Raw genomic sequence first — 7500 nt, 5'->3', positions numbered from 1 at the left:
AGGGGAAATTAAGTGACTACTAACAGAATAGAGGAAGAGGTCTGACAGTGGTGGTGACAGTGACTCCAAGGGAGGTGAAATAATGACAATGATAATCACAATAATGACAATGATAATAATAATTATAATAATGGTGATGATAATGATGATGATGATAATGATAATAACAATGATAATAATGATGATAATACATACATATACCAAAAGTCCTTTCCCCCTTCATGGGGGGTAGCCAAAAAGAAAAAGGCACAAAAACCACTCTCACCCATTCCATTTCCTATACATTCCACTCCCCTCCACCCTCCTCCCTCCCTCTTATCTTGGCACCTCCAGGATGACGGGTCATCCCTGCATCCTGTCCACTGCCCTGGGTCAGAAGCAGGGTCGCAAGGCACAACACATCCACAGCAAGGTCGCTTCATAAATTCGGCGACCCCCCCCCGTCCCCTTTTGCAGAAATTATTTTCTCATACATACTTCCTCACCCCCAGCCCCTACCCACTCCCACTCATGCATCACAGCACCATCTATACACAACCCCTCTCCGTTCACCCCTATCTTCTGTCCTCTCCCGTCCGTCCTCCACAGACATTCCTCTCTTTTGTAATGCCCCTTTCACCCCATCCATCCATATCATCCTAGGACGCCCCCTCACATTTACTCCTTCCACCTCTGCCTTCCACACTTCTTTTACTAATCTTTCTTCGCTCATTCTTTCCATGTGTCCAAACCATCCTAATACTCTTTCATCAACCCTATCTCCCAGCTCCTTTTTCACCCCTGTTCTCCTCCTCACCTCCTCATTTCTCACTCTATCTAGCCTAGTAACCCCTATCATACTTCTCAGACATTTCATCTCAAACACATTCAAACTCCTTCTCTCTTCCTCTCTCATGCTCCATGTTTCTGCCCCGAACAATGCTGTTGGCACAATCATTCCTTCATATAACCTCATCTTAGCGTCCATTCCCAGATGTCTATTTCTCATTACACTTTTTAATCCACCAAGGCATTTACTCGCTTCTCTCAATCTACATTCTACCTCCACCACCACTCCTCCCTTTCCTGCCACATTCGCACCCAAGTATCTAAAACTATCCACTTCCTCCAGTCTTTCACCCTTAATGCTCACTTCCAGTCTGCTGTCACTCTCTCCCCTTGTACATCTTATAACCTTACTTTTGCCCACATTTATCTTCAGCTTCCTTCTTTCACACACCTTCTCAAACTCTGCCACCAACTTCCTCAATCCCTCCTCTGATCTTGCTACAAGCGCAGTGTCGTCAGCAAACAACAACTGGTTCACCTCCCACTTTTCTCCATTTTCTTTAGTCATTTCTAGCCCCTGACCCACTACCCTTGCATTCACCTCTCGCACCTCCCCATCCATGTAAAGATTGAACAGCCAGGGCGACATAACACATCCCTGACGAAGTCCCACCTTTACCTCAACCCATTCATTCTCTCCATTTCTAATCCCAACACAAGCTCTACTACTCTCGTAAAAACTATTGACTGCTCTTAACAGCTTTCCTCCTATCCTATATATCTACAGTACCTCCCATAAAGCCTTCCTGTCTACCCTGTCATAAGCCTTTTCCAGATCCATAAAAGCCAAAAAAACATCCTTACCTTTTCCTATAGCTTTCTCACATATCTGCCTTACCACAAAAATCTGATCTACACAACCTCTACCTGTCCTAAAACCATACTGTTCCTCATCAATTACTCCCTCTGTTCCTCTCCTAATCCTCTCAATCAAGACCCGCCCATAAGCCTTCCCAACTACACTCAACAAGCTGATCACTCTGAAACTACTACTCACACTTGTCCCCCTTTCCCTTGTAAAGCGGAACTATACAGGCACTCCTCCAGTCCTCCGGCACTCTACCCTCTCTTAAACAAACATTAAATAACCTCACCAGCCAGTCCACCATCACTGTACCTCCTTTCTTCAGACATTCTGCATGGCATCCATACAACCTAGGTGCCTTACCTCCTCTCATCAATTTAACAGCTGCTTTCACTTCATCCTTCCCTATTTCTCCTCCATTTTCCTCACTCATCACTCTTATTTTCTTAGCACTTCCCACTACAACTACTTTTCCCTCCCTATCCTCCTTCACATTTAGCAACTCCCTAAAATACTCTTCCCACCTTCCTCTCACTGCCTTCTCTTCCATTATTATCTCTCCATCTGCACCTTTTACCTTTTCTTCTCTACTTGATTCGCCTCCTCTTTCTCTTTTAATTTCCTTCCAAAACATCTTTTTATTACTTTCAAAATTTTCTGTTATAATCTTACCCCATTTCACATCTGCTCTCTTCTTTGCTTCCTTTATATTATGCTTAACTTCCCTTCTCTTTAATTTGTACCTCACATACGATTCCCTCGTCCTAATTTGTAGCCAATCTATGAAAGCCTGCTTCTTCTCTTCTACACCTTTCTTTGCTTCCTCATCCCACCACTCACTACCCTTCCTTCTATTTCCTCCCGCCCTCCTTGTTCCACACACCATCTTTGCACATCTTATGACTCCCTCCTTGAACAATTCCCATTCCTTCTCCACTCCTAGTTCTACTCTATCCTTTACTCCCTCCCACTCCTCTTTCAGCTTCTTCTTATACTCCTTCTCCTTCACTTTCTCATTTAAGCAGTTCACTCTACCTCCCTAACTTCTGTCCTTTTCCTCTTTCTCCGCCTATTCTCCACACTCAATTTACCTTCCACCAGAAAATGATTTGATATTCCCCCACTCTCTCCCCTTAGAACATGTACATCCTTAACTCTTCCTACCATACTCCTGGTCACCACTATATAGTCCATTAACGCTCTATCTGCCACCCTTCCATCCACCACCCTCTCCCATGTGTACTTATGCTTGACTTTCTTCCCAAACACTGTATTTGCTATCATCAACTCTCTTTCAAGACACATCTCCACCATCATTTTTCCACTACGATTTCTACCTGGAACTCCATACTTCCCAATCACTCTGACTATTGGTTCATTTCCTACCCTAGCATTAAGGTCTCCCATTACAACTACATTGACATCTCTCCCTAATCCCTCTATGCAATCATTTATATATACCCAAAAAGCCTCCCTTTCCTCTACGCTCTTCTCACTACTAGGCCCATACGCACTTACAAAAACCAACATCTCCCTTCCCAGCTTCACCTTCATCCACATCAACCCTGATGAAACCTCCTTCCATTCATCTACCCGCTTACTTATCTCTTCACTTACTAGTATAGCAACCCCTTCTCTCCCTCGCCCCCTCTTTACTCCTGAGTACCTCCCAGCTACACTCCCAAACTCAGTTGCCCTTTCCTTTAATTTCAGTTTCACTCAAAGCAAGCACATCCATCTTTCTTTTCACAAACATACTGCCTATCTCTTCCCTTTTACTCTCATCTGTACCACATTCACACACATTAAAAGACCAAACCTTAGGGTACTGGTTAGAAAACTCGCAGACCCTCTTATGCCTTAAATAAATTTATTTATTTATTTATTTATTTTTTTTTTTTTTTTTTTTTTATTATTATTTAGGAATGTCCCCTTTTGGGGCTACAGGTAGCAGGACTCCTAATCCCATCCCCCGTCCCATTTTTTTTTTTTTTTTTTTTTTTTTCGCCTTTTACGACTCAAGTGGAAAGACTTGGTGGTAGCATTCTCTTCCCCCACCACAGGGTAGGCGAAAAAAAGAAATGAATATTCAGAGAAATGGTACAGGACAGTAACAAGGGCTTGGAGGACAGCATAACGGAGGGAAAGTCGTAGTATAAAAGTGTCATCATTTCTCTATGAACAGAGTTTTCCTCTATCATAGACAAAATGATGTGTGGCTCTGGTCCGTAGGGTCGCCCCATATAGACCCTAAAGTATCAACTGCATGCTACTTTGCCACAATAACATGCAGCCAATTATAACAATAATAACAATGATAATAGTAACAATGATAATAATTATAGTTATAATCATAATTATATAATAATAGTACTAATAATAGTATTAATAATAATTATGATAATGATAATAATAACTGTAATGATAACTATAATAGTCATAATAATTATAATAATAATTATAACAATTACAATAATTATAAATGATTATAATAATAGTTATGATAATTGTTAGTAATAATAATAATTACAATAATAATAGTGATAATTATAACTGATAATAATTATAATTATCATATAATAACAATAATAATAATGTCATAATTGTAATAATTAGTAATTGTAATAGCAATTAGTAATAATTGTAATAGCAATTGTAATAGTAATATTAGCTGTAATAGTAGCTGTAATAGTAATTGTAATTTTGATAGTTAATTACTACTACAGTAATTACTAATTACTATTAAAATTACAGTTACTATTACAGCTACAATTACTATTGCTATTACAATTACTATTGCAATTGCAATTACTATTACAATTACTATTGCAATTACCATTGCAATTACTATTACTATTGCAATTATTGAAATTAAATTACCATTGCAATTACCATTGCAATAGTAATTGTAATTGCAATTAATATTACCATTGCTATTACAATTACCATTGCTATTACAATTACCATTGCTATTACAATTACCATTGCTATTACAATTACCGTTACAGTTACAGTTTCCGTTACCATCACCGTTACAATCACCGTTACAATCACTACTATTACTACTACTACTACTATTACAATTAGTAATAGTAATAGTAATAGTAATTACTATTACAATTACTATTACAATAATTGTAACCAATTGTAATAGCAATTATTACAATTACAAAAATTTTAGCAATAGTAATAGTAATTGTAGCAATAGTAATTGTAGCAATAGTAATTGTAACGGTAACGGTAACAGTAACGGTACCAGTAATGGTAACGGTAACGGTAACGGTAATAGTAATAGTAATAGTAATAGTAATTGCAATTGTAATATTACATATACCAAAGGCTTTTTCCCCCTTACACGGAGGGTAGCCAAAAAGAAAAAGGCATAGAAATCACTCCCACACATTTCATTTCCCATATATTCCACTCCTCTCCACCCTCCTCTCTCCCTCCTATCTTGGCACCTCCTGGATGACGGGTCATCCCTGCATCCTGACCACTGCACTGGGTCAGAAGCAGTGTCGCAAGACACAGCACATCCACAGCAAGGCCGCCTCATAAATTCGGCGATCCCCCCTCTCCGTCCCCTCATGCAGAAAAGGAGAAGACGGGGAAACATCCCTTCGGGCTGCGTCAAATTTTTTCATACATACTTCCTCACCCCCCACCCATTAATCTATACGCAACCCTTCTCTATTCACTCCTATCTTCTGTCCTCTCCCATCCTTCCTCCACAGACATTCCTCTCTTTTGTAAAGCCTCTTTCACCCCATCCATCCATATCATCATAGGACACCCCCTCATATTCACTCCTTCCACCTCAGCCTTCCACACTTCTTTTACTAATCTTTCTTCACTCATTCTTTCCATGTGTCCAAACCATCCTAATACTCTTTCATCAACCCTATCTCCCAGCTCCTTTTCCACCCCTGTTCTCCTCCTCACCTCCTCATTTCTCACTCTATCTAGCCTAGTAATCCCTATCATACTTCTCAGACATTTCATCTCAAACACATTCAAACTCCTCTCTTCCTCTCTCATGTTCCATATTTCTGCCCCGAACAATGCTGTTGGCACAATCACTCCTTCATATAACCTCTTAGCATCAATTCCCAAATGTCTATTTCTCATTACACTTTTTAATCCACCAAGGCATTTACTCGCTTCTCTCAATCTACATTCTACCTCCACCACCACTCCTCCCTTTCCTGTCACATTCGCACCCAAGTATCTAAAACTATCCACTTCCTCCAGTTTCTCACCCTTAATGCTCACTTCCAGCCTACTGTAACTCTCCCCCCTTGTACATCTTATAACCTTACTTTTGCCCACATTTATCTTCAGTTTCCTTCTTTCACACACCTCAAACTATGTCACTAACTTTCTCAATCCCTCCTCTGATCTTGCTACAAGCGCAGTGTCGTCAGCAAACAACAGCTGGCTCACCTCCCACTTTTCTCCATTTTCTTTAATCATCTCCAACCCCTGACCCACTACCCTTGCATTCATCTTTCGCACCACCCCATCCATGTAAAGATTGAACAGCCAGGGCGACATAACACATCCTTGACGAAGTCCCACCTTTACCTCAGCCCATTCACTCTCTCCATTTCTAATCCTAACGCAAGCTCTACTACTCTCATAAAAACTCTTGACTGCTCTTAACAGCTTTCCTCCTATCCCATATATCTACAGTACCTCCCACAGTGCATTCCTGTCTACCCTGTCGTAAGTCTTTTCCAGATCCATAAAAGTCCAAAAAAAAACATCCTTACCTTTTCCTATAGCTTTCTCACATATCTGCCTTACCACAAAAATCTGATCTACACGTCCCCTACCACTCCTAAAACCACACTGTTCCTCACCAATTACTCCCTCTGTTCCTCTCCTAATCCTCTCAATCAAGACCCGCCCATAAGCCTTCCCAACTACACTCAACAAGCTGATCCCTCTGTAACTACTACACTCACACTTGTCTCCCTTTCTCTTGTAAAGCGGAACTATACAGGCACTCCTCCAGTCCTCCGGCACTCTACCCTCTCTTAAACAAACATTAAATAACCTCACCAGCCAGTCCACCATAACTGTACCTCCTTCAGACATTCTGCATGGCATCCATCTAACCCAGGTGCCTTACCTGCTCTCATCATCTTAACGGCTGCTTTCACTCATCCTTCCCTATTTCTCCTCCATTTTCCTCACTCATCACTCTCATTTTCTTAGCACTTCCCACTGCAACTACCTTTCCCTCCCTATCCTCCTTCACATTTGACAACTCCCTAAAATACTCTTCCCACCTTCCTCTCACTGCCTTCTCTTCCATTATCATCTCTCCATCTGTACCTTTTACCTTTTCTTCTCTACTTGATTCGCCTGCTCTTTCTATGTTAATTTCCTTCCAAAACATCTTTTTATTACTTTCCAAATTTTTTTGTCATGCTCTTTCCCCATTTCACATTTAATTTCGCAATTGTAATAGTAATTAATTAATTGTAATAGTAATAATAATGATAGTAATTATAATTATAATGATTATAATAATTATGATAATGATAACAATAAAATAATTACAGTGATTGATGATGATGATGATGATGATGATGATGATGATGATGATAGAAATAATAATAATAATGATAATTTATTATTAATTATTATTATTATTATTATTATTATTATTATTAGTTATTATTATTATTATTTTCATTATTATCATTATTATAAATAACGAATTATTTGCTAACTATGGTCTAGCTATCTCAACACGTAACATATTTCATAGATTGTTATTCTGTTCAATGCCAGATGATTTATTCAAGTGATCAATATTCCAGACACGAAACGAGGTCTCCATTATTTGAGATACTACT

At 39.5% G+C, this 7500-nt stretch overlaps 1 protein-coding gene across 1 annotated transcript in view; it reads right to left on the bottom strand.

Annotated features, from left to right (window-relative positions):
• The window catches only part of LOC143032848 (phospholipid-transporting ATPase ABCA3-like), a gene marked incomplete in the record, with an annotated part of 109840 nt that overhangs the window by 41797 nt on the left and 60543 nt on the right, over window positions 1-7500 (bottom strand).

Source organism: Oratosquilla oratoria, chromosome 14 (assembly GCF_046742065.1).
Source record: "Oratosquilla oratoria isolate Oo_2021 chromosome 14, ASM4674206v1, whole genome shotgun sequence".
NCBI classification, from domain to species: Eukaryota; Metazoa; Arthropoda; class Malacostraca; order Stomatopoda; family Squillidae; genus Oratosquilla; species Oratosquilla oratoria.
The sequence above is the reverse complement of the archived record's forward strand: the minus strand, read 5'-3'. Positions and strand labels throughout refer to the sequence as shown.